We start from the raw sequence: 9,338 nt of genomic DNA on the forward strand, positions 1-9,338 counted from the left end.
AATATGCAAAAATCCTGATTTAAATACACATGCATAATGTTTTAAATAAAAATTTACTATTTGATAGGAAATGTGTCGCAAAATGATGAGCATTTAATTGCTGCTTTGTCATATTTGCATATTAAAACACTTTTGTCATCTTCCTAAGTATTTAATGACTTTTTAGGTGCAATTATCAAGTATGTGTTATCGTCATTCAGAAAAATGGTGGAATCTACTACTGTATTGTGACGATATTGCTCGATTACTTTTTGGTGAAAAAAAATATTAGTATTAACGGTACAACGTGTAATGCATCGGATAGGCATTTCAGCAATAGATATCTCTTCAGTAATGCTCGAGATTCGAAATATTTGAAGAACCCAAACTTAAACTAACGTTACAGAGCTTTTTAAACCATACGAGGACCTTCAGTATATCCCATCCCGGATACAAATTCAGAGCTTTTAATGAGGAATATACATTCCTTAGTTTAAAATTATTTTCAAAATTGTATAACAGAATAATGCAATCAAACGATATCCGTATTTTCATGCCAGTATTGAAATTCTGGCTACTGTGAGGTTGAAACTAACAGTTCACCAGCAGAGGTACCTATCAAAGATATATTTTTAAATTAAAAGTACCAGTTTTACTGCACAGATGCGCATTACGATATCAAATGTCACTTTCGTGATGCTTGCGATCAAAATATTTGAAGAACTAAAAACGTTTTCAAACGTTGAGGATCTGATTAAACCAAAACGGACCTAGATAATACTAAGATCCGACCATGGAATCCTATAGAAATAAATGCAGCTGTTTTACAAACCATGCCTCTTCATATTATGCATATATTATTTTGATTTGTTTACCTACTGTTTCCCAGAAATGAACACTATGTTTCAGCTCATAAGGACAAATCTTGGAACTTTTACCAGGATTAAAACTCACAGAAAGCGGCAAAATTGATTTATGATAAATTCCCAAAGTGAAGGGAGGAGTAATACAGTATTTAAGTATACGTTTAAAACTCTTAAAGTTCGAGGCATACAAATGCCCTGTGTTTTTGTTTTGATAAAAAAAATAGTATTGCATAGGAACTTTCCATTCTAGAATATATATATATATATTTACGAAACTTAATGGCAAAGTGACACAGTTTCATGCGTAAAAGAATTTCCTTTCAAAAATGTTTTGGGAAATTGCATTGTCTATATTTACAGAAATTGAACATAATGGACTACTTTCGTGTATTAGTAACGCGTATGGATTGCTTAAAATTGTTCCTAAAAACAACAATGATGTTTTGTGAAGTAAAAAAATAATCATTATGTCAACTGTACTCCTATCCGTTTCGTAGTTTTAACCAATCTTTTTTATCCCTTTTCATGGCATACTACCACATGAAGATGGGTCTGAAATAGACAAATAAAGGCAACAGTAGTATACCGCTGTTCGATATTCATAAATCGATAGAGAAAAAACAAATCCGGGTTACAAACCAACATCAAATTTAAGAGAACTACGACACAACAGAACCACAACATCAAAATGTTAAACACACAGAAACGAACTATAACAATGGCCATTTCCCAGACTTGGTACAGGGCTACATAAGAATTCAACTGTCTGTCAGTCTCAAGATATATGAAAACAGTATAACTGTATTTGTAATAATTGGTGAGCATATAAGTAAACTTTATTTGAGAAGAAAATACCACCTCTAAGACGAATGAACGACATATGGAAGCTGCAATACTGCACGGAATTATTTATCAGAAGAATAAATTCCACTATAATTATTTCGTAAAATTGTTTCCTATTATAGTGATGTAGTTGTTTTCGTGCTTTTGTTTAATAGAATAAGTACATTGTGTCTGGAATATATCGTAAACAATTATATGTTTTGTGCTTAGTTTTTTATATCGCGATCCACTTATCGATGATATTTGTGGCTCATCGTATTGTTGTGCGTTTAGATTACATAGTATATCTTTATACTAGTGTTTAGTACAAATAGAATTATTCAATATGTAAATTTACTACTATGTGTTTTAGCTTAACCTCTTACTCCAAAGAGTCATCAAATGTAATTAGTGATTATGAATGAAGAATTTCGCATGTGATATTAATCATTCCAGCTTTCATATTCATTTCTTATTAATTCTTATATAATTTGCATAGGATAATTAAACCGTGGCTATTATTTCCGATAATATGGACTTTTCAAGTGAAATGACACATTTCTGACGATTACACGTAAGTTGAGTCGTATTTTTTTAAATTATTATTTTTTTTCATCATTTCCTTCAAATATGACTTTGAAATCTCCATCAATACACTTACTATAAAAAAAACTCTGCCTTCTCCCCATATTCTGCGCTGGTTTAATTTATTATGCATCATAGCTATTATGTACTTGACATGAGAAACAATAGGGGGAGTACAATACTTTATAAAATATGCAATCTATCAATTATCACAAGAATTATTGTTTTACACTTAAATTGCATAAACTGCGCAAAGAAACAATAAAATTGCATTAGATAATTAAATTAACAAATGTCAAACGAAACAATAGAAGTCAGTTGTGGTATTTGAACAGGATGTTTCTTACCACTTAATTTAAGTAAATAGTTTTATATATTTAATAACATTGTTTTCTAACCTACATTAACATAATCGAACTCAAATTAAACATTTGTAGTGTGGCTTCCTCTTATACTTGTGTGGTGCAATCGTGGGTAATTAAATGTCTCTGTATACATCATATTAAAATAAATAAGATAAAAAATGTTATTAACAAATAGCTGTAGTACTTTAGGAACCCTTATAGGTCATCTGTCAGAAATATGATATGTTGAAATGCATGTAAAAATAAGGTTCAAAAGATAAGAATAAAATCTTCTGAGTGTCTGATAATCCCGAACATAGATTTTAATATGAATTCCTTAAACGGTCATCATAACATCACTGACCAATGAAATAGTTTGTAGATATCAATTAGCGTCCAAAGTTATATCGAAAAAAGAGAAAAGTTTATTAAAACATTATTAAAAGGCCGGTTGTCTAATAAGAAATAGTCTAAACAAGGATTATATAGTAACTTTTACTTGCATTATTCGCCTTAAAGATTTGGAAGTTGTGCGTTGCTGGTCAAATTGTTTATCTTTTGATCAAATTGTCAAATCATAAAAATTCTTCGGACACACCATCTTTTTAATGTTGTTTTTTCTTATTCTAGTAATGGGTCAATACTGCTGATTGTTTATTCTAAGTCCGCTAGGATATCATCAGCTCAGCAGTGTTTTAGTACTAACAATATTCATAACAAACTATACTTAACAAACAAAAAAACGGTACACAAGTTTGAACTCCAATTTATCATGAAAAATGATAAATATGAAAAACTGTTAGATTATCTAATGAAAAACATTGATTTGCATAGCAATTGATATAATTGAAAAAATCTGACCAAATAAGAAAGTGAGAAAATATTGTGTTATTGAACACAGGGGTCAAATTTTCTTTTTTTTGAAAATGATGACGAAAGTCGCACTCAATTTGAAAAATGAGAATTGAGTATTCAAATTTCTGCAAAGGCAATTAAAATTCTTAGCAGACCACGTTCAAGTTTCAAGTTCAAAGCTCAGTTTTTGTGTGAAAATACGGTTTTTGAAATAACAAAAAATTGGGAAAAAAACCATTTGCGTATTTGCCTTAAATCAATAGTTTTGATAAGAACATGACACTATCAGACCAATTGGACAATTATTTACCTTGGTACAGTGCATACAATTTCATTATATATATGGCAAATACATTGCCTTGTATAGTCTCTTTTGTGGACAAGTATATTTTGATTATTATATAGCTATTGTTAAAAAATAAAAGTTTCACCTTCCTCGGGCACAACTAAACTTAGGTTGGTTTTGGGCTTTCATTTTGCCATTTGATTAGGAACTTTCCGTTTTGAATTTTCATCAGAGTGCAGTATTTTTAGCTCACCTGGCCCGAAGGGCCAAGTGAGCTTTTCTCATCACTTGGCGTCCGTCGTCCGTCGTCGTCCGTCGTCGTCGTCGTCGTCCGTCGTCGTTAACTTTTACAAAAATCTTCTCCTCTGAAACTACTGGGCCAAATCAAACCAAACTTGGCCACAATCATCATTGGGGTATCTAGTTTAAAAAATGTGTGGTGTGACCCGGTCAACCAACCAAGATGGCAGCCACGGCTAAAAATAGAACATAGGGGTAAAATGCAGTTTTTGGCTTATAACTAAAAAACCAAAGCATTTAGAGCAAATCTGACAAGGCATAAAAATGTTTATCAGGTCAAGATCTATCTGCCCTGAAATTTTCAGATGAATCGGTCAATCGGTTGTTGGGTTGCTGCCCCTGAATTGGTAATTTTGAAGAAATTTTGCTGTTTTTGGTTATTATCTTGAATATTATTATAGTTAGAGATAAACTGTAAACAGCAATAATGTTCAACAAAGTAAGATCTACAAATAAGTCAACATGACCAAAATGGTCAGTTGACCCGTTTAGGAGTTATTGCCCTTTATAGTCAATTTTTAATCATTTTTCGTTAATTAATGTTATCTTTTACAAAAATCTTCTCCTCTGAAACTACTTGGCCAAATTAATCCAAACTTGGCCACAATCATCTTTGGGGTATCTAGTTTGAAAAATGTGTCCGATGACCTGGCCATTCAACCAAGATGGCCGCCACGGCTAAAAATAGAACATAGGGGTAAAATGCAGTTTTTTGCTTATAACTATGAAACCAAAGCATCTAGAGCAAATCTGACAAGAAGTTAAATTGTTAATCAAGTCAATATCTATCTGCCCTGAATTTTTCAGATGAATTGGACAACTGGTTGTTGGGTTGCTGCCCTCCAATTGGTAATTTTTAAAGAAATTTTGCCGTTTTTGGTTATCTTGAATACTATTATAGATAGCGATAAACTGTAAACAGCAATAATGTTCAGCAAAGTAAGATCTACAAATAAGTCAACATGATCTAAATGGTCAATTGACCCCTTAAGGAGTTATTGCCCTTTATAGTCAATTTTTAACAATTTTCATTAATTTGGTAAATTTATGTAAATTTTTACCAAATATAGTTCTCTGTTACTAATGGGCAAAGTTCATGATAGATATAATTGTAAGAAGCAAAATCGTTCAGTAAAGTAAGAACTTCAAACACATCACCATCACCAAAATACAATTTTGTCATGAATCCATTTGTGTCCTTTGTTTAATATGCACATAGACCAAGGTGAGCGACACAGGCTCTTTAGAGCCTCTAGTTATGATTCTACGTTTGGCTTTATTTAGAATCAGAGTTTTTTATCTACAATTTTTATTTTCTACTTTGATCATTCTAAATTGACGATAATTTCGGAAAAGCCCTATCTATGATATAATATTTATAACTGTTTATTTTATTTTTGGACTGCAAAAACGACGATAACGACGGGACGACATTAGCTCGCATGATCCAAATTGGAAAGATTAATACCAACGTGTTGTGTTGGAAATTGAGGCATAGGCAATAAACTTACTAATGAAACCAATAAAGGCAAAAGTTGTATACTGCTCTTCAAATTGTCAAATAATACTTGAATAAACAAGTAATATGCTCAGTATTTCATAATTGCCCGCTTTATTTGTATGCACCTGTCGTAAGTCAGGAATCTGATGTTCAGTAGTTGCCTTTTGTTGATAAGGTTCATAAGTGTTTCTCGATTGTTTTATAGATAGATAAGACCGTTTGTTTTCCCGTTAGAATGGTTTTGCACTAGTCATTTTTGGTCTCCGTTTTAGCTTGATGTTTGGTGTGAGCCATGGCTCCGTGTTGACGACCGTACTTTGACCTACAATGGTTTACTTTTGCAAATTCTGACCTGGATGGAGAGTTGTCTCATTGGCACTTTTATCACATCTTCTTATATCTAATATGAGCTTTAGTATTTTGTTTAAAGCAAACAATTTTTATTGATGAAAAGAAAAAAATAATAATTCAGGGGAAAATTCCAAACGGAAAGTCCCTAATCAAATGACAAAATCAAAAGCTCAAACGAATGGATAACAACTGTTATATACCTGTCTTGGCACATGCATTTTCTGATGTATAAAATGATGGATTAAGCCTGGTTTTATAACCAACAGAAAAGGTACTTGTATTCATGGATTTCAGGAACAACCAACATCTGATATAAGCATGGCAGTGTAAAAAATCACGATAAAAGTACATAATACAGACAAGATTTTGGAACACGAGTTTTAAATAATGTTTCTCATTTTCAATTTAGAACTGAAAGAAGTAAACTTGGAAATGAGAAATATTCAACATGATGAAAGTGTTTGTTCAATTTGAAACTAAGCTGTGTAAAGTTGGAAGTCCAAAATGTCAAGGCTTGATATAAGAACTGTCAAAATGGAAACTTAGAGATAGAATGTTGTGCATATCTCATTTTTATTTGTTATTTGGAGAAAATGGTATCAATTACAGATCTTTGGTTTTTATCTGTTTGAGTGAAATTTGAATTGTTACATGTTGTATAGGCACATGTCTCTTGTTGAAACGTTTTAGGTTGAAGCCATTCATGTGTCATTTTGGTTTGTTATCTCACTGACAATTCGTCGTTATTCACAACATTAATAAAGTCAACAGTAGTGTTCAGCTATTCAATGGTCATCAGAAACAAATCCGGGTAACAAACTTAAACCAAGGGAAACACATCAACTATAAGAAGAAAACAACGGAATAACAGAAACACTGAACTTCAACAAAATGTGACGCCAAAAAACATAGAAACGGACAAAACATAACAATTGTCATATACCTGAATTGGTATTTTAAGTAAATGCTTAAAGAGACTAGTAAACAAAGCTTGCACAGGAATGTACTAGTATTAGACAAAAGGTCTGTAACGTATGTTTCTAATAGTTAATTAAGCTGGGGATACTACTTTTGATTCTACTTCTCTAAACCACCTTTTAGACTGATGGCCAATATTATTTTGCAGGTGCGTTAAATTTGTGTACTTTTTTCATTCATGTAATAAGCAGCAATTAAAACATAGGATTTTCATATATAAAAAAATAACAATTAATACCTTATCACATTTTTACATTTATGTATCGAAACTAATTATTATGCAATAAAATGACGTCTTACATTATATACAAGATTTTTATGATGTAAAAACATATACAGATGATAAGGTTCACAAAAAAGTGTGACCACACAGAGAAATCATTTGATTTTGACAAATGAATACTCAGAGTTATTGCCTTTTCAGTTATTTTGATTGACAGTACAAGATAATACATTAGATATGGAACATGACAATTGATTTATAACATTAATATTATTAATTTATATACTTGTATATATATTCATTGCGTACGACTGAACATTGACTTTTACCATTCTATAAACATGAATATATATATATACATATATATGATTTTTACGAAAATTAGGCATTCTTTGGTTCCCCTAAAAAAAACGTTCCTTACCAAAATGAAATAACAAAAGCTCATACACATCAAACAAATGTAAACAAATGTCATATTCCCGGCTTTGAACAGGCATTTCCGTATGCTCAAAATGGTGGAATAAACCTGGGTTTATAGCTTTAATTTTTCACTTGTACAAAAGTCAAATGAAGTCTACTTTATAAACAACAATGAATGAGCTAAACAAGCAGACATAATAAGTTAAACTATCAAAACTTGGGGTCAGCAGTCAAAATTCTGTTAAAATTTTAATCACAATAAAAACAAACAACTTTACCTACAAAGAATATCATAATTCCAAGCAGACACTATGAAGACATAGCACATAAGCAAAAATGAAAAACAAAAATATGAAAAATGACGATAGTGCGATAAGTAATAGCGAGAAGTTTAAATATGGAGACACACTAAAAGGACATATTTTGAATATGGACTAAACAGTAAAGGTTAAAAACAAACATAGACGAAATAGACACTTTGACACGTATTGCAAATGATAAACAATGTCAAATTTGAATAGAATGATGTAGAACAACAAAGAAAGTTTACTGAAATTTTCGACGTTTTCACATTTGCCTTAACAAAATTATGATACCTGATTTGTTGGAAATTTTTAAAATTGTGTGCTTCAAGAGAAATTGTACCATATTGTTCGACAATGTTACGAATTTGTAGATTCCGGATAATTTGAACGCACAAATTTTGAGACGGAAAAATGTAGTATCACTGAATCACTTCTCTAATTTGGCTTTATAGTGATCTGATTAATAAAATAATAAATTGATGATGTTTTAACTGTACATCCGCGCATAGTGACCCTGTCTCTGTTTTGCATTTGTACCAATAAGCATTTCATTTGGGTCAATAAAAGAGGCAACAGTAGTATATCGCTGTTCAAAAGTCATGAATCGAATAAGAGAAAAAAAATCTGGGTTACAAACTAAAACCGACGGAAAAACATCAACTATAAGAAGAAAACAACAGAATCACTGAATTGCATAAAAACCCACTTCAACATATATAGAAACGCACTATTTGATAACAATTGTCATAACCCTGATTTGGTACAGGATATTTTATGAAAAAATGGTGGGTTGAGACATGTTTTCGGCTTGCCAAACCTCTCGTTTATATGTCAATGTTAGAAATGTATTAATTATATGGTAACATATTTTTAATATAATAATCAATCTGTACTAGTAAAACCGTTCGAAACTTGGCAATCGAATGATTAAAAAAATGCATTACTATACATTAAAGAAATACTGATGGATCGTTTGTAAGCTTTATGTTTTTGTGATGTGTTTTTTTTTCTATATTATTAACATCAATGTATCTCTACCTTTTGCAAGCTGCATCTGTTGTCACTGGGATGTGGACGAATGATATGGCGCCGAATAAATTTCTCAAAAAATTAAATAGTAAAAGTAAAAACAGTTTATGTTGCTTTTGTTATTTTGCATTATATTACTATTATTTTTTTGAACTTTGTTTTTTTCCTTACGTCCACAGGATATGTCCTTATTCATCAATGCACTTGACAATCTGTATATGATCCATTTTCTCATCAGTAGATTGTTTCACTAGTTAGCCTCAATAAACTTGACGTTTTCGAATTCATAAGGATTAAAATTAGTTAAAATTTGAAATTATAATGATGCACTTTAATATAACCCTTGTTTACCGGACTCACAAAACAAATATCATCAAAATGGAAACCGGTATTGATAGATTGTTAATAACTTCATTTGGTAAAGTACATTCAACTCTAACAATAAGTTAAAAAGTAAAAGTTAGACGTCACCGGGACCAAACAAAGCGGAATAT

This window comes from Mytilus trossulus, chromosome 3 (assembly GCF_036588685.1).
Source record: "Mytilus trossulus isolate FHL-02 chromosome 3, PNRI_Mtr1.1.1.hap1, whole genome shotgun sequence".
In the NCBI taxonomy this organism is placed as follows: Eukaryota; Metazoa; Mollusca; class Bivalvia; order Mytilida; family Mytilidae; genus Mytilus; species Mytilus trossulus.